At 35.2% G+C, this 26,030-nt stretch overlaps 1 pseudogene; it reads right to left on the bottom strand.

Moving 5' to 3' along the window:
• Window positions 1–17,348: 17,348 nt before the first annotated feature.
• On the bottom strand, window positions 17,349–25,798 carry LOC124527284 (heterogeneous nuclear ribonucleoprotein D-like; annotated as a pseudogene).
• Window positions 25,799–26,030: the final 232 nt, after the last annotated feature.

Below are 26,030 nucleotides of genomic sequence, written 5' to 3' on the forward strand. Positions count from 1 at the left end.
TTAAAAATTGATATAAAAAAACAAAGCAGAACCTCAAGGACTTACTGGACAGAATCAAATAGTCCAATATAAGTGTATCATTGGAGACCAGGAGAGAAGAAAGTGACTGGGGCAGGAACAAATATTTGAAGAATTAGTAGTCAAAAACTTGCAGATTTGGCTTCATGACTATATCTCCTCACGTAAATTGGTGATTTAATTAAATGGAAAAAAAAGGAAATTACTGGAAACATGTTCTTTCTTTAATTATTAACATGTATTCATTCATGCATTGAATTTTCTTAGCACCCTGAACAAAATCAATTGACTGTAAATGTGAGAGTTGATTTCTGTATTTTCAATTCTACTGCAGTGATCTATATGTCTGTCCTTATGCCGCTAACACATTCTTATTTTTGTATCACTGTATTAAAATTTGAAATCAGTAAGTATGAGTCTTTCAACTTTGGTCTTTTTTGAAGTTGTTTTAGTCATTCTGGGTGCCTTGGATATTCAAATGAATATTATAATCAACTTGTCGATTTCTACAAAGAAGTCAGATGATATTTTGATAGGGATTATGTTGAGTCTGTACATCAAACTGGAGAGTATTGCCTCTTAAAGACATTAAGCCTTCTCAGAAATTAACACGGGATATTTTTCCATTTAATTGGGTCATGTTTAATTTCTTTCAATAATGTTTTGTAGTTTTCAGAGTATAAGTCTTGTCCTTCTTTTGCTAAATTTATTCATAGGCATTTTACTCTTATTGATGATACTGAGAATGTAATTGTTTAATTTTACTTTTGATTTTTTCATTGCTAATGTATAGAAATACGATTGACTTTTGTAAATTAATAATGCGTTCTGCAGTTTTAGTGAACTTATTTATTAATTTTTTTTTAATATTTATTTATTTTTGAGAGAGATAGAGACAGAGTGCAAGCAGTGAAGGGGCAGAGAGAGAGGGAGACACAGATCCAAAGTAAGCTACAGGCTCTGAGCTGTCAGCACAGAGCCCGACGCAGGGCTCGAACCCACAAACCATGAGATCACGACCTGAGACTAAGTCCGAAGCTCAACCAACAGAGCCACCCAGGTGCCCCGAGCTTATTTATTAATTCTAATAGATTTTTAGTGGATTCTTTATAATTTGATATGTATAAGAACATGTCATCTGCAAATAGAGGTTGCTCTACTTCCTTTCTATTCTGGAAATTGTAATAATACTTTCTTGCTTCTTTTACTTAGTAATATGCATTTACGTTTCCCCCACATCTATATATGGCTTGATAACTCATTTCTTTTCAGCTGTGAATAATATCCATTGTCTACATGTACCCTCGTTTATTCATCCATTACCTACTAAAGGATATGTTGATTACTTCCAAGTTTTGGAAATTATGAATGAGGCTTCTACAAACATCTATATGCAGGTTTTTGTGTAGATATAAGGTTTCATTTCTGAGTAAATAACAAGGAACATGAATCCTGTATTATATGGCAAGAGCATTTTTGGTTTTGTAGGAAACTGCCAAACAGTCTCTACAGTAGCTGCATTTTTCATCCCCACCAGCAATGAATGTGTGTTCCCATTGCTTCACACCCTCACCAGTATTTGGTATTGCCAGTGATTTGGATTTTGGATATTCTAATAAGTGTGCGGTGATATCTTATTTTCTTAAATTTGCATTTCCCCAATAAAACATAATATGAAGCATTTTTTCTAATGTTTATTTGCCATCTGTGTATATAATTTGGTAAGGTGTCTGTCAAGGTCTTTGGCCTATATTTTAATCTGGTTGTTTATTTACTTATTGCTGTATTTTAAGAGTTTTATTTGTTCTTTTGGAAAGGAATTCTTTACCAGGTAGTTTTTGCAAATATTTTCTATTCTGTGACTTGTTTTCTCATCTTGACATTGTCTTTGCAGACAAAAGTTTTTAATATATTTTAAAGTTTTGTTTTTATTTTGAGAGAGGAGACAGAGAGAGCATGCATGAGCAGGGAAAGGACAGAGAGAGAGAGAGAGAGAGAGAGAGAGAGACAATCCCAAGCAGGTTCTGTGCTGTCAGCAGGGACCCTGACATGGAGCTCAAACCCAAGAACCGTGAGATCATCACCTGAGCCAAAATCGAGATTCAGGGGCTTAACTGACTGAGCCATCCAGGCACCCCAAAAGTTTTTAATTTTAATAAACTTTACCTTACCAAGTATATGTTTCATGGATCATGTCTTTGGTGTTGCATCTAAAATGTCATCACCATACCCAAGATCATCTAAGTTTTCTCCTATGTTATCATCTAAAAGTTTATCTAAAAGATAAAAGTATGTTATCTTCTAAAATTAAAAAAATTATATTTATGTCTTTGATTCATTTTGAGTTAATTTTTGTGGTGACTGTAAGATCTGTGTCTAGATGTATTTTCTTGCATGCTCAATTGTTCCAGCACTGTTTGTTGAAGAAACTGTACTTTCTCCATTGTATAGCCTTTATTCCTTTGGCAGAGATTAGTTGACTATACTCACATAGATCTATTTGTGGGCTCTCTGTTCTGTTCCACTGATCTATTCTTTCACCATACCACATAGCCTTAATTAATGTATCTGTATACAAAATCTTGAAGTTGACAGTCCTGCAACTTTCTTCTCCTTCAGTATATGTTGGCTATTCTGGGTCTTTTGTTTCTTCTACATAAACTTCAGAATAAATTCTTAATATCTACAAAACAACTTGCTGGGATTTTGATTGGGACTGCATTAAATCTATAGATCAGTTTAGGAAGAAATGAAATCTTGAAAACATTGAGTCTTCCTATCCATGAACACGGACTGTCTCTTCGTTTATTTAATTCTTTCATTTCATTTACTGAAGTTTTATAGTTTTCTTCATAGAGATCTTGTATATATTTTTGTTATTAGGTTTATACCTAAGTGTTTCCATTTTAAGGGATGCCGATGTTTATGACACTGTGTTTTAATTTCAAATGCCACTTGTTCATTCCTGATATATAGGAAAGTGATTGACTTTTGTTCATTAACCATGTGTCTTGCAGTTTTGCTGTAATCACTTACTAGTTCCAGGATAATTTGTGTGATTACTTCAGATGTTGTACATATATGATTATGTGATTTGTGCACAGGAGGTTTATTTTGTCTTTCTTAACCTGTATATTTTTAAAGGTTCTTTTCTTGTCTTATTGTATTAGAACTTCTAGTACATAGTTAAAAAGGAGTTGTGAGAGGAGACATCTGTTCCTGGTCTTAATGGGAAAGCTTCAGTTTTCTCACTATTAAGTGTGATGTTAGCTACAGGTTTTATACAGGTATACTAATTTATACAGATATACAAATTGATTAAATCTTCTATTCCTAGTTTAGTGAGAGTTTTTATCATGAATGAGTGTTAGCAAGAATCATAATCTTTTGGCAGGGGACATTGGCACAATAAACTTAAAGTTCTGTTACAGTGAAAAAGTAGAAAATGAATGTCGGAATATCAGCAGACTGCAGTATCCATCACAGAACTCAAAATTGGTCATCATTTCTGTTCTGTTTGACATTTTGTAAGTGCTTCCATCTATAGTATCTTTTTTGAATACCAAATACATTTGAGCAATTATTTCTATAAAGACTAATTTACTAAACCTCACAGAAGACAATGTCCTGCACAAGGTACACATACATGCTTTAGTCATTTGATCCTTAGGGTGGCTCAGTCAGATAAGTGTTGACTTCGACTCAGGTCATGATCTCATGGTTCAGGATTTCAAGTCTCACATTGAAATTTCTGCTGTCACCGCTGAGCCCACTTCGGATCTGCTGTCTCCCTCTCTTTGCCCTTCCTCTCCCCCACCTTTCTCTCTCTCAAAAATAAAATAAACATTTTTTTAAAAAACATATAAAATGTGTTACTCCCCTCTTAGTTAAAGTACATATTAAGAAATTCCAAAAATGCTATATGAGGTCTGAAAGCAAATAATTAATATGGAGAATATAAAAGTTCATTATTTGTTGTTAATCTAGCACAATGACATTTATTTAGCAAGCACTAATTAAATATTCAGCAAACAACTAAATTACCAGTATTATATGAATGAATATAAGAATCAGAATGATTCTAGAGAATACTCATAACTTCTTTGATCTGGTTATTTTTCAGTTAGGTGTATTAGAAAATTCAGGGCACCTGTAGGATTTTTAAGAGTAAATATGGGTAGTAACAACACAGATATATACTGAATGGTATGTCTTCTTTGTTATTCTGTTACATTTGATTTATTTTATGAGTCAGCTACTGATCATTCTGTAATAAAGATAAAAAAATATTGTTCTCTTTCCAAAGATTTTATATAAAAATATATAAATATACCTGAGGTATATGAAACAATCGACTTTTTAAAGATTAGACAGAAAGTGAGATTTAGATCTCTAATTAGAATCTTTAAGGTGCAATGGCCCATTTGTACTATGGCCCAAAAGTATTTTTGAACTGTAGAGACTGAGATAGCTCAGTGTGAATGCAAGAAAGTTAAGTCATGATTGATTGATTGGCTGGAGAATAGGACTGTCCAGGTGATAATGAACTGTTTAAAAACAGAACACATTCCAAGTAGCATGCATATAGTAGCCAGTCTTAAAGATTTAGAGTCATATATGTACATACCAAAGCAAAGAAAATTTTATCTTTTATGAACAAAAAGCACTAGTGTCTATCAAGAGCTGTTCAAAAAACCTCATGAAAATTCATAATCACATTTTATTTTTCAGACTTTATGGTGTGGGAGCCAAAAGAGAGTGAATTTAATATATATGGCAAAGTTGTTAAATGTGTCTCCATTTACTCTAATGTTTGAAAACATTCACCATCGCCCTAATAACTATAATTGATGCTTGCTTTTTCACCCTTCTTTTTTCCCCTCAAGAATACATCTTTGGAAGAAAACCCAGCAATAGTACAAACACTTGACTTGAATGCTTTTCTCCTTACATTTAGAGATTCCCTACTGGGATAGCAGATTAGAAATGAGATCATACATAATACATAGATCCTAGAGCATAATTCTGATAATACTGAAGAAATCACAAAACCAGAAACATATCCACTTAATTTTTGTTTAGCCATCCATAAGATCAGAAAATTCTGTCTTATGTTGACCTTAAAGTTTATTTCCATAATTTATTTTAATTTTTCCATCAAAATATTTCATTTATACGTTATTTTTATGAATTATTTTTATAATTTTTATAATTCATAAATTTTTTTAAATGTTTATTTACTTTTGAAGGAGAGAGAGAGACAGAGTGCGAGTGGGGGAGGGGAAGAGAGAGAAGGAAACAGAATTTGAAGCAGACTCCAGGCTCTGAGCTGTCAGCACAGAGCCTGACGCTGGGCTCTAACCCCTGAACTGCGAGATCATGACCTGAGCCAAAGTCAGATGCTTAATGGACTGAGCCCTTATCTCATAACTAATAAATGGAAAACATGTTACTATTTAGAGGAAGAATGTGTATTCTGTGCTTGTGTTTTGCTTTTGTTTGACCTCCTGTGTTGAAAGTTTTCAGTATTAAATTTAAAAATACCTTCCTCTATTAATTTAGGATACTATATGCTCACAGCACTCAATTTGTAGATTTATTACTACCCACTTGATTTGTAGAAGGCACTTTTTAACATCACAAATATGATCCATAAAATAAATATGCTAGAATATATGTTCCTTTTTATTACAATAAAATTAAATTTTAAATAATAAAATATAGTTCATTAACAATAATCCTTCATTTTTTTTAAATCATTTTACTTTTTGGTAAGAAATTGTTAATTCTTTCCCTTTTGCTTCTGGCAATGAAAAGATGTGCTTTGTTCATTCATGCTCTGCAATTTCCAGATAGGTATTTTTTAGGAGGTGGAGCTTTCTGCCATTGCTGATAACCAGGCACTAACCACTGCGAGGAATAGAGCCCATGAGTGGAAAACAGTGAAAGCCTTAGATAGTTTCACAGAAAATATTGTTACCAAATGAAGAAAGCTATCCACATGTGATCAGCTGCCTAGAAACTTATTAGGGGGCAGAAAAGGAACAATTAAGGAAGGGGGCAGTCGTGTCAATAAAAATGACCTATAGTCATAAGACCTAAGGACAGAGGAGAGTGTATATAAAGTATAATTTTCAAAAATTCTCACATAAACATGGAAACACACACACACACACACACACACACACACACACATTACTTAAAATAACTTAATTACTGCCTTTGAGTCTGGACTCTGGCCCATACGTGTCTTTGGCGGAGCTGATATTTCAACTGTATATGCTTTGGTAATCTAGAAACTTGATAAAGTAACATTGTTCCTTCTGTATAGACTAAAAATCTAGTAAAGTTTCAAATTAAATCTAGATGTAAGGGGATTATAAATCATACCCATGGTCTCACAGATTTGTATGAATTTAGAAATTGTGAATATTTGTTTTTAAAGTGTTGTAAGGCTTATGAAAACTGAAGATTAGGTTTGATTGCATTTTAAATTAAATTGAGTAATTGTTTTAGATTTGCAATTTTAAATTGAAATACTTGACAGCTTGTAAAATTACTATATTATCATGTTTAAGAGAATTGAATATACATTTACAAAATGAATAAGTTGGGTTGATTACATTGAAATTAGTTGTTTAAATGCTTGAGAAGGATGCGTTTGTCAGTTCCTGGCAGTGACAGCTTCAAGATTATTAAATTCATTACATTTAAAATATAATTTAAAATACTTACAGAAACACATTAATTATGCTCTTTTATAATTTAGGGTGTTTTTCTTGAGTTGATCCTTGAAACTGTTAAAACCAAAAATGATTAGTTTTGGTTTGTTTTAATATGTTTATTGAATAAACTAATATTAATGTAAACATCCAAACAAAGGCATGAGGTTTTTTATGAGAAGATAAAATGTTGTAAACTTTACTTTGGTGATGGTTGCACATATCTGCAAACGTTCCTTAAAACATTAATTGTAAATTTTAAGTGTATGAAATGTATGGTATATGAATTTTTGGCTCAATAAGACTGCTAAAAAATAAGTTGACATAGTTTTCTTTGCTCAAGATTCATCCCTGTCACTAAAAGTCCATCTCATTATGTGATTAGCCATGAATTTTTCTTTTGAGAAATCATCAGTGATAGAAATGTAGGCTGTTCTCACTTCCCCATTTAAAAATTTAATTTATTTTCAAAAAGATTTAAATGCCATCTTGCTCATAAATTATTGCACATGTCTCATCATCCCTTAGAATAAATTATAATAATTATTAAAGTGCTTGAAAATTAAGAATTTGATTAAAAACTTTGATTGCTTTCTTAAATTCCTATAGCAACTTATACTTTTACCTTTAGTGTATTATAGTCCACATCTTACCGTATCCAGCTATACAAAGTATTTCATTTTTTTAAAACTATACTAATTCTATTCAAGGTATGATATCTCATTATCACTAATGTTTTAATATAGATTTACTGAGAACCAGTGGCGATAACATGTTTTTCTTTATATATGTCTGTATCAATCTAGGTCCAAGTGGGAAAGAGAAACCATGCAGTAATATGATCAGGAAAAATTTAATAAAGAGTTACTAACTATAACAAGGGATTAGAATAATGATTTAACTTGTACAAAGTAAAAATTCTAAATATGGGCATAGCAGATATAAGAAAAACCATTTCCCCTTGGGCAGAGATAGAACAACTAAGGAAGACTCTTCTCCCACCTCATTTCACTCCCAACACAGGGCTGAAATCCTGACTTTCTTAGAGAAGGGCTGATCAGGGCCAAAAAAAAAAAAAAAAAAAAAAAAAAATCACAATGGTGCATTAAAATGGAACTTGCTGGCAATCTGCCACCAGGAGGTGTTTTGTGGCAGATGTAGGGCTACAAAGGTGCCCTAAAGAATTCTGAAAAAGGCTGTTGGCTGATGAGTGTTCCTGGTCATTGTGGACTGGAGGAATTAGGTACTAGAAATCTTGCAAGTGCTGGGGGTCCGAGTGCTGGGGATTCCTTGTGCCCTAGTGGAGCCTGAGAAGCAACCATACCAGAACCAGAAAGCAAATGTTTGTTCCTGTAATGTCACTCCAGCACTCACTACTGGCAAAGCTTTCATGGAGGAGGGAGAAAGAAAAATATTTAAAATGGCCCATATTCACAGAGCAGGCACAGAGGATGAATTTGGAGTTGGGAAGAAATAGATGCATAAACAGTACAATGTCTTTAATGTTTTTATATTTAGAATTGTACATTCATTTACATTAAAATGTTTCAATCAGAAGGTGACTTTTGGTACTTATTTTAAGATACTTTGTCACAGTTTTAGAAAATGATTAGAATTTGTAACTTATGTTTCTGTTTGGGTTGCATTTTGATTTACCATAGATTTTAATGTTTATGCAAGAAACTTATTCATGTTTTTCTCTGATTATACTATTGAAAATAAATGTTTTTAATGTTTATTCATTTCTGAGAGAGACAGAGATACAGAGAGACAGAGCGTGAGTGGGGGAGGGGGAGAGAGAGAGGGAGACACAGAATCTGAAGCAGGTGCCAGGCTTTGTTTGACCTGTCAGCACAGAATCCAATGTGGGGCTTGAACTCACCAATCCTAAGATCATGACCTGGGCTGAAGTCAGACACTTAATTGACTGAGCCACGCAGGTGCCCTTTCTCTGATTTTACTATTAAAACACATTTCACCAGATTGAATAGTTTATATATTTATCTCTATTTTTATAACTGTGTTATTTTTATAGTTAAGAAAATAGAGATAAATATTTTCCAAAGGGATTAAAAATATTAAGTATAATTTGGAAATTATTTTATTATATCACATTGGGACATTTTATTGCTGGCATCTGTTGAGGACCTAAGACCAGCTGCATCGATGTGGGTTGTACTTTGTCCCATAAATCTTCCTGTTTTATATTTCCCTCAGGAAGAGAGATCCATCCAGTAGAATCTATAAAGAGTGATTCCAAGAATCACCTGAAGAAATGGATCTGAGGAGAAAAACTGTTGTGTAGTGTGAGTCTCCTTGCAAAACCAAAGCATTTTCTTCTTCATTTTTGAGCAGCTAAATTACTGCCTTAGACAGTCCTCAGCTGTCAGGCTTCTTCAGAAATTGCCTCAGCTTGACACAGCCATCTCACCCAGTGTCATGCTTCCTTTCCAGAAAGGACCAGGTGCAATAATTACAATGAGTTGGTGATAATTAGGGGTGAGATGTGGTCTAATGTTAGATCCCTTGCTGACTTGATACACTACTGAAGGGCAATTCCAGCCTCCTAATTCTCCAAAGGGACAATTGAGCCCATTTCTAAGACTGCATCACAGTTCAACGAGCCTTTGCCCAATCTTGTTTATCTTTTCTTCCAAAATGTTGATTCTCAAATACTTCCAAAGCACTTACTACACTTGTGAGCACTGACTACCTTCTTTCTTTCTTTTGAAAACACACTTTACTCTTAATTAATTAATTAATTAATTAGAGCAAAAGAGAGAGAGAGGGTGCATGTGTGAGTGAGGCAGGGGCAGAGAGAGAAGACGAGAGAAAATCCCCAACAGGCTCCCTGTGCAGCACAAGATGGACCCCGGGGGCTAACTCCCATGACCGTGAGATCATGACCTGAGCTGAAATCAAGAGTTGGAGGCTTAACCGACTGAGCCACCCAGGCACCACTGCATGCTAATTTCAATCTCAGGATTTGCTATGTAGACAATCTGTGTCTTTTTTTTTTTTTTAACATTTAATCTGTGTATTTTTTTAACATTTTAATAGTTCATCATATTCTGGACTCTGAACCCATTTTTACAAATTGTACTTTAAAAATAACAATTTGATGAAGTCAACAGTTGTTTGTTAACACTAGTAGTCATTGAGCATTAACTGTAATAGCACATTAGTACCTTATGCTCTTTTCCACCCATTAGTTTGAACCGGTTATATGATTATTCAATGATTCATAATTGCAGTCATGTTTTGTAACATGCTTGCATTTTTTAAAAGATGATTACATTTATGTCATTGTAATTCCATTTTAGATACTATCTTATAATTTGAGAATCTCTGCCTACATTTCCATGCATTTACTTTTCATTCCCATTTGCCAGGATCTGACATAGATATCTCATTTTACTCTGAGTTCCATCCCTTTCCCTACAATTTTAAGAAGTGTTTACCTCTGTGAAATTGTGTTTTTTTCTTTATTCAAGTAAAATATGTTTATAGACATATAAAGCTAATAAATATAGAGAAAGAGAATCACATTTGCTGGTTGTCCAATGTTGATTTAAAAAATAAGCTAAAAATTTTCTAAATCCCCAAAGCGATGAATGTTAGGTAACATTTAATCAGGGTGTGGGGAGAACAGATAATCCTACAAAATGTTAGAGAACTACAAATCAACTGCTAGAGTAGACACTGCCATTGCAGAAATCATTATATGCCATTAGAGGGCAACTTGACAGATACAGTTTCTTTGGTATTTTAAAGATAAAATTGAAAGCAGTTTGACAATAGCATTTGCAGCAAAGACACTTCAACAACCACATTTAGGACATGTACAGAGCAGAGATGTCATTATGCCACTGGAAAGTACCTTGATGTGGGCATTTTCTGGCTGTCAAGATCAGATGGGCTATTTTAGGACTATCTGCATTTCTATTCACTGAAGATATACTCTGTGACTCTATTATGCAACAGGAATTGACATCTGTCAGATATCTGATCAGAACTCCTTTGGCCAGACTATATCAAATACAAATTGGCCAAGGCAATTGACAGTACTATCTTTTCTAAACACTTGTTACCTTTTCCCCTTCTTAATAATATAACCAACATAAATGAGTAAAAAAAGAATTTTAACTTTATGTTTGCTTTAACCATAACTGCTAACACACTTACAAAGACATTGGTAAATTTAACCAATATTTCTTAAACGTAAGTCCCTTTCATTAAAATGTCTATCAGAGATTGAGAGTAAGAAATCTCAGGATCTATACATAACATACTCCACCAATAAAGAACAGGTTTTGGGGCACCTGGATGGCTCAGTTGGTTGGGCGTCCAACTTCGGCTCAGGTCATGGTCTCGTGGTTTGTGAGTTCAGGGCCCCACGTCAGCCTCTGTGCTGACAGCTCAGAGCCTGGAGCCTGCTTCAGATTCTGTGTCTCCACCTCTCTCTGCCCCTCCCATACTCATGCTCTGTCTCTCAATAATAAATAAACATTAAAAAAATAAAAAAAAGAACAGGTTTTGTTCATGAAGCCTTATGATTTTTTGTTTATTTGTTTGTTTCCTGGCAATTGGTTCTTTGAAACGTGGAATAGTCTATCACAAAATTTCTGCTACAGCAAAATCATGAATGTTATGTTATTTGAGAAAACATAACCAGAGGGAAAAATTTTGGCTAAACATTTCATAGGTCAAAGATAAAGTTCCTTGAACTTGTCAGGTCACCTTGAGCAACAGGTTTTCTTCTTGAGCTCTTTTTGCACTTGGAAAATGAGTTAAAATCAATGGACTGTAAGTTCTCTTTACACTAATCTTACTAATCTTAACTATATCTGAAAACATCCTTGACACATTTTAAATCGGCATTCAAGACTATGACTACAAAGAAAGGATATTGGTATTTTGCTTTTATGAATGTTAGTCAAGCCAAACAGAAAAAGCAGTGAACCATCACAATCGATATTTTTTAACATGTTTTTGTTTGTTTGTTTGTTTGTAACATATTGATTTAGAATTCAATATAAAACCAATCCATTTATCAAAATTGAACTCCCATTTTTAGCTTGCAAAAACATTAAGAAATCAGAACCCCAGACTGTCCCAAATGAACAAGCTTTTACTCAACAAAGGAAACTATCAACAAAATGAAATGGCAGCCTACAGAACTGGAGAAAGTATTTTCTAAATTTTTTTTTCAACGTTTATTTATTTTTGGGACAGAGAGAGACAGAGCATGAACGGGGGAGGGGCAGAGAGAGAGGGAGACACAGAATCGGAAACAGGCTCCAGGCTCTGAGCCATCAGCCCAGAGCCCGACGCGGGGCTCGAACTCACGGACCGCGAGATCGTGACCTGGCTGAAGTCGGACGCTTAACCGGCTGCGCCACCCAGGCGCCCCATGGAGAAAGTATTTTCAAACCATATATATGATAAGGGGTTAATATGAAAACATACAAGAAACTCATACAACTCAAGAGAAAAAAACAAATAATTAAAAAATTATGTGAAGATTTCAATAGACATTTTTCCAAAGAAGACATACTGGAACCTGCTTCAGATTCTGTGTCTCCTTCTCTCTCTTCTCCCCCACTCAGGCTCTGTCTCACTCTGTGCCTCAAAAATAAATAAATGTAAAAAAAAATGACTATGAAATGACCAACAATTCTACTTATGGGTATATATCTGAAAGAAATGAAATCACTATCTAAAAGAGGTACCTGTACTATCATGTTCATTGCAGCATTATTCACAATAGCCAAGGTGTGGAAACAACCTAAGTCTCAATCAATGGATGAATACATAAAGAAAATGTGGTATACATACGTATATGTATATATATATACACACACACATATATGTATGTATGTATATATGTATGTATGCACACAAACTGGAATATTATTTCAGACAAAAAAAAAAAGAAATTTTGTCATTTGTGACAACATGGAAATGCTTGAAAGGCATTCTGCTAAGCCAGGCAGAGGAAGACAAATACAATATGATCTCACTTATATGTGAAATCTCAACAAACCAGACTCATAGAAACAAAGTAGAATGCTGGTTGCCATGGGCTGGGGAGTGGGAAAAATAGAGAAAAGTTTGTAAAAGGCTACAGACATTCAGTTATAAAAGAAAATAAGGTCTGAGGAACTAATGTATAACATGGTTACTACAGATGATAACGCTGAATTGTACAACTGGAATTTGCTAAGAGAGTAGAAATTAAATGTTCTCACACAGAAAAAGTAAATCTATGAAGTGATGGATGCTTTAGCTCGATGGAGAATCAATCCTTCCACAATATATACGTACATCATCTTATCACATTGTACACTCTAAACATATTATAATTTTGTCAACTACACCTCAACAAAGCTGAAAAAAAAGGAAATCAGAGCCTCAGAAATATAGAATTTGGAAGGGTCTCTTCTCACAAAGACTTCTGGGAACAGTTGTAGTTTGTGTTTAAATGTTTAAATATCAAACTGATATCTTTGTACGTTCACAGCCCCAAAGGGATAGGGCTTGGCACATGGGAAAAGCAATGTTGTAACATGAAATTTCACAATAAAAATTTTACATCGCTGTGCTAGAAAATAATGTTTTGACTTAGTAATACTTTGTGTCAGCAATGAGCATCAGAATCTCCTGGATAATTATTTCAAAATAAATATACCTGTGACCTTCTTTCCAAAGATTCTAATTTAGTTTTTCTGTTTCTGTAGCAAATTATGAGCTACTCCACCAATCTTGGACTAGCTCTTCCAATACAAAGATGCTAGGCTATAAATGGATAATCTTTCCCTTAATGTAAATTATCTGATTATTACCTACACTGAACATTTTTCTATGAGCTAATCATTTGAAGTTATTAGGACATTTCTACCTTTGCCTATTTCTCTCTCCTCCTTCTCCTTAAACATGTATCCCAGTTATTGTTTTTTTTTTTTCTTTTTCTGAAGCTTTCCCATAGTCTTTGAAAGGTAGCCTTCTTCCTCATTGTGTTCCAAAACAAAATACATCACTAACACTTCTATTATAGCACTTAACACATTATGTGGCAATGATTTGTTTACAGTATGTCTCACCCACTAGATTATCAGTCTCCAGGGCAGTAATCAAGTTTGTAAGCATATTACTAAGCAGTAGCAATAGAGATTGCTTTATAAAATTGGTTAAAATAAACATTGGCGATGACATCCCAGGTGCAATAAGATCACAGCAATTCAATGTCATGGCACCGTGATTTTTAGATAATACTGGTTTCACTTCCTTGTGTTGGTTTTTGGCAGCAATAGCACTTGAAGGGCAATTTTGGGAAAACTCAGCTAATATTCTTGGCAGATATTTAACCTTATGAAAAGAAATCACTTACCCAGGACTTCAGTATTTTCATTTCAGTGACATTTAAAATGGTAATGACTCCATTTTCTTTTCAGATTTTTAAAATATGTTTTGGTTCAAAATTCAACCCATTCAGTGAATTAATCAACGAGCACAAAATCAGAATATAAAGGAATTGAAAAAGCAGACTTTTTTTCAACGAGGCCCTTGTATCTGATACATTCTATATTCTATATTGACTGTAACAACATGTAAAACATACTAATTGATATTCAATAAACTAATCACTTCTAGGACACTGTGAATATTTAGCTTTATTTATGCATATAAGATAATTTAGATAATTTCAGGATATATTTGTACCTTTACTCATCCCAGAAAAATTATTTAAAAATATATTTTCTTTATAGATTTTGGTATCGATTAATAATAGCTTTTAAATCTTATCTCATTTTTGTATGATTATGATACTAAAAAAAATTATAGGAAGGCAGTGAAAACAAAATGTAAACAGAATTAATCTCTAAGGTATCTGCAGTCACTCTTTGTTTGTTTGAAGTTAATAGGATTCACTGCCCTAAAAACACTGTACCTACAGACTTCGACAACATAACTTAAAATGAAAATCTCCCTTGTCTTCCTTAAGGTTGCATGTTGAAAGAATAAACAGTCCCCTGCAATAGCCAACATTGGTACCCGGTCTAAGTTTAAAGTCAAATAGCTAAACAGGGCCAAAACAGGGCCAAGTGCATTGTAACTTAATAGTCAGCAAGTACAAACATCATTGAACAAAGAAAGTTGCAGGCACCAAATAAAACGAAGGCCCTCATCAGCATAAAAAGATTTACATTCGGTTGAAGGTGAGGTCAACACTCTGCCTGTGAATATGTATGCCAATCTTAGAAGCTAATGTGGAACCACAGAAACAAAAATTAAAAACCTTAAGTGTAACAACTACATGGAATGTAAAATTCAAAGCTTGAATTCACCCAGGAAATTCTCCAAAATCTAGAGCTAAAACTGCTTTTTGATGCACCAGGAAGATCTTTTGTAATGACTTGGTCACTTAGATTTGTGTTAACATACATAAAATTTAAAGTATACTTTTCTCCACTGCTCCTATTATGTCTGAATGTGGTTATGCTTAACTACTCAGCTCATGCACTAATCCATTAAAAATGATGAAATCTACTACCGTGACTTTTTCTGAGAACTCACACCATGTTAACGGTTGACACTTAATATAGCTTCCTAAGAATGCCCCAAGAGAAAACATTTTGTTCAGTTTGGTGTTTGCTGTGACATAATACTAACAGAATATAATTTCCTCAGCCACTACTTCAAATATCTGAATCTAACTTTTGTTCAATTTTGTTTTTTACATAGAATGTTTTTATTTACAAGATTTTAGACTTTTTTTAAATTTATTTATTTAAATTCCAGTTAGTTAACATACAGTGTTGTCTTGGCCTCAGGAGTAGAACCCCGAAGAATCTCTTACATATGACACCTAGTGTTCATCCTGAAAATTGCTCTCCTTGCAGTGCTATTGCTGGGTCATAGGGTAGGTCTATTTTTAATTTTCTGAGGAACCTCCAGGAGTACTGATGCATAGGGGCACTTGTACCCCAATGTTCATAGCAGCACTCTCAACAATAGCCAAATTATGGAAAGAGCCTAAATGTCCATCAACTGATGAATGGATAAAGAAATTGTGGTTTATATACACAATGGAATACTACGTGGCAATGAGAAAGAATGAAATATGGCCTTTTGTAGCAACGTGGATGGAACTGGAGAGTGTGATGCTAAGTGAAATAAGCCATACAGAGAAAGACAGATACCATATGGTTTCACTCTTATGTGGATCCTGAGAAACTTAACAGGAACCCATGGGGGAGGGGAAGGAGAAAAAAAAAAAAAAAAAAAAAAAGGACGTTAGAGTGGGAGAGAGCCAAAGCATAAGAGACTGTTAAAAACTGAGAACAAACTGAGGGTTGATGGGGGGTGGGAGGGAGGGGCGGGTGGGTGATGGGTATTGAGGAGGGCACCTTTTGGGATGAGCACTGGGTGTTGTATGGAAACCAATTTGTCAATAAACTTCATATAAAAAAAAAAAAAAAGAAAATTGCTCTCCTTAATATCCATCACCCACTTAACCCATCTCCCCACCCACCTCCCTTCCAGCAACCCTCAGTTTGTTTTCTGTATTTAAGAGTCTTTTATGGTTTGCCTCCCTCTCTGTTTTTATCTTATTTTTTCTTCCTCTTCCCTTCCCCTATGTTCATCTGTTAAGTTTCTCAAATTCCACATATGAGTGAAATCATATGATATCTGTCTTTCCCTGACTTATAACTTTTGCTCAAACTTTTCCCTGACTTATAACTTTTGCTCAAATCTCATATCTGTATGCCAAAATCCTTGTTAAAATGTAGCTCCAATACACAGTTTAACAGTGCTTTTTCCATGGGTATATCTGGACATTTTTATCAACAGAATAATTAAAGTCATGGTATTATGATTAGCCAAAGGTCTTTCTAGCAGAGCACTGATGAAGTCTGATTTAGCATATCATAACAAATGGCTTTCCAGAGACAGGAACAAAACACAATGATTTTTGTTCATGAAAGAGCTAACACCATATGCTAAAATGTCAAAATATAATCCAGAAAATTCAGGGTCTGTTAGAAGGCTTCCACTAATGACAACACTATGACAGGGTCTCCAGATATACAGAGAAGGAACATTCAAGATGTGGTGGAAACCTCAGTTAACAGGGAAACAAAGCCTTGGAGCACAGAATACATCTAACAAAAATGGGGAACAGGGTGACATTGGCTATTCCTAAAGGACCACGGTTTCTCTGTATGGACCCAAACTCCTTACAAAATAAAATGTGCCTTAATTATTGCTTATTTAAAATTATACTTTTCAGAGCTATTTAGTACCTGACACAAAGAAACAATCACATAGGGAAGCATTTGTTGGAGGTTTAACATGAAATCACACAAATAAAATTTGTATAAACAGAAATCCACATCGAGTCATGACACACAAAAGACAAAGTAAATACATAGAAAACTAATTGGCGGCTATCAGCAGTTGGACACAGTTGTGTCAGTTGTGTCTTGTACACGAGAAGTCTTTTACAAAATAATCATTTTAGATCAACAGAAGGCCAGTCTTCACTGTCATCCTGCAAGATGGGTTACTTGAGCAAGCTCCTCTTGTTTTCTCCAACATCCTCCTTTAGTATGGCTGGTAATTGTTTTGGTGATCACCACCCCCTCCAGACACCTTGCCCTTAGTGTCTGTTGGCCACTGTAGTCTGCATATCCCTGTCCATATCCATAGTTCCCATAGTTATACCCAATATAATCATAGTGGCCCTAGCCACAATAGTTTTGATTACCACCATAGGCACTACTGTAATTTCCATGTCTTTGATCATAGTTATTAAATCCTTGGTTCCAGTGTTGGTGCTGACTTCATCCATGAGAAGGCTTCTAGCACCACCTTGACCACTAGCTGCAGACCCTCTTCCTCCTTCTTCTCGTTGCTGTTGCTGCTATATACCTCTTTGGGTTGTGCAATTGATTTCACACTTCCCAGAACCAAATCGATGATATCTGCTTTCTAACAATTTCTTCACTGGCTCTTGGTCAGTACATGTGATAAAACAAAATCCTCTTCTTTCATTTGTTTTTGTAGCTGTGGGAACATCAGTATTTTCAATCTCTCTAAAGTCTCTGAAACATTTTTAAATTTGTTCTTCAGAAGTATCTGAGCTCAATCCACCCACAGAAACGTTTTTAGGGGGGGTTCTTTTTCTTTTAAATCTTTAGCCTTGGGGCACCTAGGTGATTCAGTCAATGAAACGACTGACCCTTGATTTCAGCTCAGGTCATGATCTCATGGTTCCTGGGATCTGGCCCTACGTTGGGCTCTGTGCTGATAGTGCGGAGCCTGCTTGGGATTCTCTCTCTCCCTCTCTTTCTGTTCTCCCCTACCCTTGTGCACATGCTCTCTTTCTTCTCTTTCTCTTTCTCTTTCTCTTTCTCTTTCTCTTTCTCTTTCTCTTTCTCTTTCTCTTTCTCAAAATAAATAAATATTTTCCAAAAGGTTTTAGACCTTTTGGGATCTATCAATTTGCCATCCAGTTTGTGTTCTTTCAGTGCCAAAACTTTATCAACACTAGTAGCGTCTTTGAAAAGCACAAATCCAAATCCTCTTGATCTTCCAGTCACTGGGTCTGTTTTAACTGTGCAGTCTACAACTTCCCCAAATTGAGACAAATATTCAGTCAGGTCTTTCTTGCCTGTGTCGCAGTAAACATTTTACTGTCATTCTGCTGGCGTTGATCTTGCATCCCTCTGCAAATTCCTCTATACTGATGTATTCATTCATGTCCTCCGTGGTGGCTGAGTTGTCCACTGCGGGTGCCGGCCACGTGGTCCAGGTCAGGCTGCAACAGCAGCAGCGGAGCCTTGTATGGAGCTGGGTTTAAAATGGCGGTGAAACTACAGACATACCACCCTGAACGCGCCCGAACTCGTCTAAAATGGCGGTGAAAGAGTCGTAGCTACTTTTATGAAAGATTATTTTCATTGTTTTATAAAAAAGAAACAGGTTGAGTAATGAATACATTAAGATAACTTTTGACAATCTAATAGATTGAAAGTGGTGACTGGATTTAAGGGGACTGTAGTATCTTGGTTGGGCTTTTTTTCCATCTTAGGATGACTCCCAAACTTCAATATTATGTCCAAATCCAAAAGCCTCCTGGATAACGTACATCTTAATGAGGGAGGAGAACATTGACTTACACCCTACCTAGCACATTTGTCTTCTAAAAATAAAATATTTTAAACATTTTTATCTTTCTTCCTGACCCCTCCTTCTGAATCTCCTGCCACATCTTTTCATTGGCTATTCATCAATCATCTCTGGAGTTTTTAATTAACCTGGTCCAAGTAACTGTCCCATACTTCCCATAATACTGCACTGAGCACTCCCCAAACTACAAGGTATCAACACTTTCAAGCAGAAGAAATGAAGCAAAACAGGTCATTTTCCCCAGCTAATGTTTTTCTTCTAGCATGTTCTTTGGGATTTTTAGTTTATCTATCTCTAGATAACTGCAGTGTAATGCCCCAAAATATATAATTCATACTTCTAGAGACTAACATACAGTAGATTGATAAATGTTTAACAATAAGCTCGGTAAACAACAACAAGAAAAAACCCTGATTGTAACATTTGCCCATTTCTATGGTCTGATTATGCATCCCTGCTATGACGACTTTTGAACTACCAATGTGATATTATGTTATTGAATGTAAAGTTAGAAGAAATGTGTTGTAGTACACTATTATGTATTTCCCCCGTATAGATTAAATAGACAAAATAACCTCAAGACCATACATGATAGTAAAATACAGTAAAATAATTAGGATGCAGTTTTCAGCCTTTATTACCTTTTAAAAATAATTCAAGTAAGTTTATATAGCTTAACTTTCAAGGACAGCTGTATTTAATAACCAACTTGTAAAAACAGCTTTCATTATCCAGCACATGCTGGATCTAGCATACCACTGGTAGTAGATGTTTTTCATACCTTTTGCTAGTTTTCATTAAGTATCTGAAATGAACAGGTTATCACTTGGTTTTAGTGATTGAGCATTTTGAACAAAATGAAAATTGATTTAAACATTTACTACCTTCCTTTAAATTGACAAAAGAAAAAGCAGTGTCTAGAAAGAAAAAAAAAAGCTGTGCCTAACAGACCTAGAAAATTTCTTGGCCCTTCCTCTATAGTGTCTATTTCATTTATGTTATTTTCATGTAAATATATTCATGAATTCCTTTTTAAAAATGTGAAACTGTATGAAATGAAAAGATAATGAAAGCAAGGGATTGCACTGTTAATTTATCTAGTAATTTCAGCTTGGATTAAACTTTTCTTGACAGTTGCCTCTCACCTGTTTTATTTGTGGAAATGAAGAGGACAAAAGTCAGGTGCCTTTCTTAGAGATGTGTACACATTGCTGAGTTCAATACAAAAGACACAGTGATAAAAGTGCTCGAAGTTTTAAAACCTTGAAGTGGAATGATATTTCTTGATTCATTTAAGATTACATTCTAAGATTCATTGTACAATTCACTCTTAGATTACACTATAGACAGGCTGCTGCTTTTTTGGGAAATTTGCTATGAGCCATTATATTCCACTATGGCTCATTCTCTTGGCCCTCTCTGGATAGATTAGCAATGGACACCTTTCCAAGTTGGCTCATTGTCGTATGTTTCCCTGAATTTGCAACTGGGACCAATTAGCCAGTTCACAAGGCTGGAATTATAACACATAACCTCAATATCAATACAGATAGACAGATTTGTCATGGGGTCTAGAGAAGCAAAGGCATTTCTAGAAGGGGAAATAAATAGATAAATAGGGAAACGGAGAAAAGAGAAAGGCCAAGAGCTTTACAATGCTTGATTTCAGTTTCTTCCTAAATTTCCATGCATTTCTGCTTTGGGCTTCTATGAGGCATATTTAAGTTAGTTCTGTTATATATTTGAAAAGCACTGAATAACATATAAGGTTTAAGAGTATCTGTATTTCTGGCTCTGTTCATGTCAAAATGAACTACAGTGTCATTGATCTCTGCAGAAATGCACCGGTATGCATTTCATCCTGGTTCACCAATCCAGGTACAAGAATTTTAAAACAAAGAAAGAAACACAATACACTTTTAAATACATAGATTAGATGTGTTCTGGAAAGCAGGAAGAAAGTAACGAGGGAGTACCCTGTGTGTACCCCAGAAATAACGAATTCCCTGATCTCAGGATTACTCTTTGTGTTTTCCAGGCAGTATTTAGCCAGTGAATCAGTTAATTAACATTTATCAATTACGAGCTGACAGGTAATACAGAGGGGTCAGAATGCAGAACATCATGTCTTCCCTGTACACAATCGGTTAAGTCTTGGGAAACAGTTACAAACACATGGACAAAGAGTTTGTAATAATAATAAACATAGCTCTTGACTCTTATTCTCTGTGGGTCATGCTATTCTTTTTCATCTTCAAATCCATTATTCTTCTCTATTTAAGGTATCTGTGCATTAAGACTAATACCCTTGAGGAGATAAAAGCCAAATGCAAAAGCAGATTTGATCAGAGGTTACGCAGATGGTGGTGATTTGATTAGGAATTTGAGCACTGGGCTGTCATCTGCAATCTCTGTAGGACTTGACTTTTTTCCTCTCCTGTTGTGTTGTTGGACCACTTGTGGTGAATGATAGTTCAAAAAAATACAGTTTGGTCAATACTGTAGTGATATACAACTCCCGATTTTTAAAATTCAATTTTCATTTTTCTTGTCTTCTCAAAAAAATTATCAGTCACTTTTTCTTTCTAGCTTCCATCACAGTATAATTCTTATATATAATAATTTACAATTATCTAACATGCTGCCATCTGCCATTGTGGAAGAAAACTCTTTAATGCTTATCTGCTGAGAGTTATGAAATTATACTGATGATAATGTCTACATCAATCCATTATCTGTAGGTATTCTCTATAAGTGAGAAAGTGAAAATAAATTAACAGGAACAAAATGGTATATTGCACCTTTCAGACATGAGATTTCCATAAAGAAATGGGTTAAAGAACTTAGTAAGTGAAAAGGCAATATAGAACATTCTTATTTTCATACAATTACTTACTGAATCCTTAACCTGACTTAAAAAAAACATATTAGCATATACTTGAGAAAGCATATTTGTAATTGATTCTACAATCTAGAAAATAATTTGCAGATACTATAATTTATATGGAACTGATAAATTATAGCAAAAATTTTAAAAATTTATAATGGGTAAATATATGATAATGTTCAATTTTCTTATATATCCACAGCTTAATTATTATACTCTATATTTTAATAATTTAAAAATAAGGATTTCACTGTTAAAATTTGCAAACTGGCTCTTGCCTTCAATCTAAGATCATGACCTTAACTATACTTTTAGAACATATTCTTGGTCATATGCCTATCTGTGTTTCAAGGTGGTGTCTTCTAAAAGTAATGTGGCCTCTTAGTTTCAGGAATAGTGCTCCTTATGTTCATAAAATATCTTAGCATCCTACAAAGATGTTGCATTCATAATCACTACGGCGCACAGGAATGCTTTCTAAGCACCTTCACCATCCTTGATGTGCTATCAAACTGAACCAATGATTATTGAAAAATGATTATTTCCTTCAAGATACCACCCTATTCAATTTGGTAACTTATATTCTCATTGGTTCTTACAGAAGTTTTAGCAGCATTACCTTTATGCAAATCATTTCTCACCATTTCTAAAGGGCCAGAGCTCTCTGCATCGCCTTTAACCATTCCAATGGGTCCTGTAACATCACTGCTAATTTTGAATGCTTTGCCTTTCTTTAGTGAGAAAGAACATCTTATGAAATGCAGAGTCCAAAAGTGGTTGTATTAGCTATGTATTGCAGCATAATAATATTGCCATAAATTTGGAAGCTTAAAATAACACCTATATATTGTCTCACTCTTTCTGCAAGTCAAGAGTCTTGTCTTTGGTTAGCTGGATACTCTGCTTTAGGGTCTTAAACGGGCAATCAAGGTGATGGTTAAGGCTGCAGTTTGCAGCCTCTTACAAGGTCTGACTGGGGAGAAACCTACTTCCAAACACACGTGGTTGTTAACAGAATTCACTTCTTTTCAGGCTACTGGACTGAGATCTGATTTTTCTTGCTGATTTCTGGCTACCCTCAGCTCTTTGACTTTCGATCTGAACATAGAAGCTTGCTTCTCCCAGGCCAGCAAGGAAGAGTTTCTTCCCAATATGGGTGTTGCAGTTTTATCAACATAATCATGTATATGTGATCACATATACCCTATCAACTTTGCCATATTCTATCAGATTAAAGCAAGTCACAGGTCTGCCACACTCAAGGGGAAGTCATAGCATAAAGATGTGAATACCAGGAGGTAAGAATCATAGAGTTTACCTTACAACCTGTGTCTCACAAAGAACCTCATTCTCAAAAAGCTAGCTGAAAATCTACTATTTGGCCATATCACCTTCTCCTCAAGTTTGTCAACCTCTTAGGTTGTTGGCTGGGTTCATTGTGAGAAGATTGCATTGCCTGAAAGTTCACACAGCTAACCTCTGGAACATCTTGTAACATGGGATAATTCCTGTGAGGATATTGTTCTACAAATGTATTTATTTTTATTCTCATTACTTTACAGTGGACAGATATGAGAACCTATCTGTGGTGACAGAATCAAACTATATTCAACATGTCTTCCTCATCAGATATTACTTCAGTGACTTACACTTTTCAGTTAAAATGGCTTTTTTTTTTCATTTGGGGAACAGATGTGAACCATCTGTTTTTAATCAAAAATCCATATTAAATTACACCTTTAATTCTAGTGATAAGTAGGGAAACATCTTAAATGCAATTTGACTTGTGTATATGATTTCTTCATTAGATTTACCTCCTTTTAAATATGTCAAAACCTCATTATCTTGAATGCCGATGATGTGATGAAGAGATTAAGATTCTGCACACTGTATAAACTATGCAGAGCTATAGGAGCAAATCTGAATTACAAAAGCATGTGTTGAGAGGATCATTAAGTAATTTGGTCCATTTAACATTATATGCCCATGAGACTACTCCATACTTTGATACTTTTATATCTTGAAGCAAGAATAGATTTAAAACAACTTTTGAAATTATTATTCGTTTATCTTACTTTTGCCTATGTATCTCCTTCAAAAGTCATGGGTAAAAAACTCAGAAATCTTTAGGTATCTAATCCACATAATCTTCAAACAAAGATTTACCTTTGTTACCTTTGTTAAAGATTACCTTTAAAAGGTAAAGGAAATGCTTTTGTATGATGTGAAGAGTTTTATATTCTCTTCTATTTTTATGGGCAAAGTCACGGCCATGGAGGGAGAGCTTACGCTAAATGATTGAAAGCTTTTCCACCAAAGAGGTAATTTACCTTCTAATATCAGACACTCTAGACTATTACAGGCTCTTATCACAAAAATGTTTTCATCATTTAGGACGTAATGGAGGGAGATTCCTCTCCCCACTCATTGGATACAATGTCAGTACAGCTCTGTACTACCACAATTCCGGAGACACAAGTGAGAGAAAAAAACAAAGAGAAAGAAGATTAATGCAGCTGTGACAATTTCCCTTTTGGCAGTTTATGGTTCCGTCTGGGGAAAACACTGTTGTCTTTTTGATGCTACCTGTGTAGTCTTGCTTTTCGGACATATTCACAGTCCGTTTCACAGCCCTGACTTGGCCCCAGAAACTCATATCTTTCCAAATCAGAGGCAAAAAGTCTTAGCAAGACTTTATCCATAATAGATGCAAACTTAAATTCTACCAAAATCACATATATTTTTCTTTTGCTTTCATTTAAAAAAATCATGTTAACAACATAGTGTATTCCAAAACATTCAAAGCACTGATTTTAGATAAAAACGTAAGTTGAAAGAGATGATCTTTAGGACTGGAGCAGTAAATGTTGTAATAGTTTCAGATGTGTAGTTAGGCTAGAACCAGCTGAATGTGTGCAGGATCATCAGGCTTCAGGGGAAGCACCAAAAGAAAGTCTGCATGGGATGTGTGGCTCAACCAAGCAGGCAGACACTGGATTGATTTCCCTTACAGGCCAGAAAATCAGGAGAGACAACTCTGTGTAATGCCAAAGCCCAAGGAGCAGACAGGCAGAAAGACCTCACAGGTTAGTTATGATGAGTGAGTGATTAAGAGTGGTGTCAGTTACGAAACTGTTGCTCTTAATGCTGCCAAATGCTGAGAAAAGTTGTCAGACAATGAGCCCACAGGCATAGAGAGACATCGGACTTCCAAATGCCTCCTTACTAAATAGATAAAGGCTATTAAAACCGTGCCAAATCTGACTTGTGCTCCTATCTGGTACAGAGAGGAGGGCTGGGGACAGCTTAATGGAGAGCTGGAAAACACACAACTCACTGGAAGATAAGAAATAACCATGCACGTGGCAGGAAAAAAAACACAGAAGATAATAGTAATAAGATAAGATGCTAAGATAAAATAAAATAAAATAAAATAAATTAAAATAAAATAAAAAACAGTGTGAGTTGCATGTTTATTGAGTAGAAACTACATGGCAGGGCTCCCTCTAACATTGGAGATGCATCCAAGTCCTGGCTTCTCACACTCAGGTGGAAGATCACAGACCATCAACAAAACAACTAAGTCAGTTATGCTTTGTCAGAAGAGAGTGCATTTCAGAAGACAATTGAAGTAGACAAAGAAAATAGCCAGATGATTTGCATTTGTGGGGCTTAGGGACAGGATTGGAATTTTCAACAGAGCTGTAGGCGTGGCCTCCTTGATAAGGCAACACAGAGCAAGCAAAGTGGCCAGGTTTCTGGAAATACAGTGGAACAGGCCAAGGGAGCAGCACTTGGCAAATGTCCTGAGAGCAGAACATGCCTGGGGAGGGAGCGGTGGCAACAGAGGCTCTGCTCTGAGATCCCACCTGGTGCATGCCAGAACAGCAAGAGCCCCGTGTGGCTGGTGGAGAATGAGTGAACTGGGAGTCACAGGGATGGGGTCAGAGATGTAAGAGAATCGAGTACAGATCATCGTGGCCCTCTTAAGCCATTGTTAGAACTGGGAGTTTGTGGTCTGAGAAATGAGAAAACATCGAAGTGCTTGAGAAGAAAAGTGAAATGATATGACATATGTTTAAGTCTCATGCCAGCTGCTATATTGGATGATTTTTTTTTTCTTTTCAGAGCCTCCTAAACTTTCTGTATTGTTCTATATTGTGTTTAATTATAATTAAAATTAAGCTTTCATTCCTTTTTTTTTCCCC

This window comes from Lynx rufus, unplaced genomic scaffold (genome assembly GCF_022079265.1).
Source record: "Lynx rufus isolate CCGP_SWC_20201006 ecotype Redwood Valley unplaced genomic scaffold, mLynRuf1.p SCAF_5, whole genome shotgun sequence".
Classification (NCBI taxonomy): Eukaryota; Metazoa; Chordata; class Mammalia; order Carnivora; family Felidae; genus Lynx; species Lynx rufus.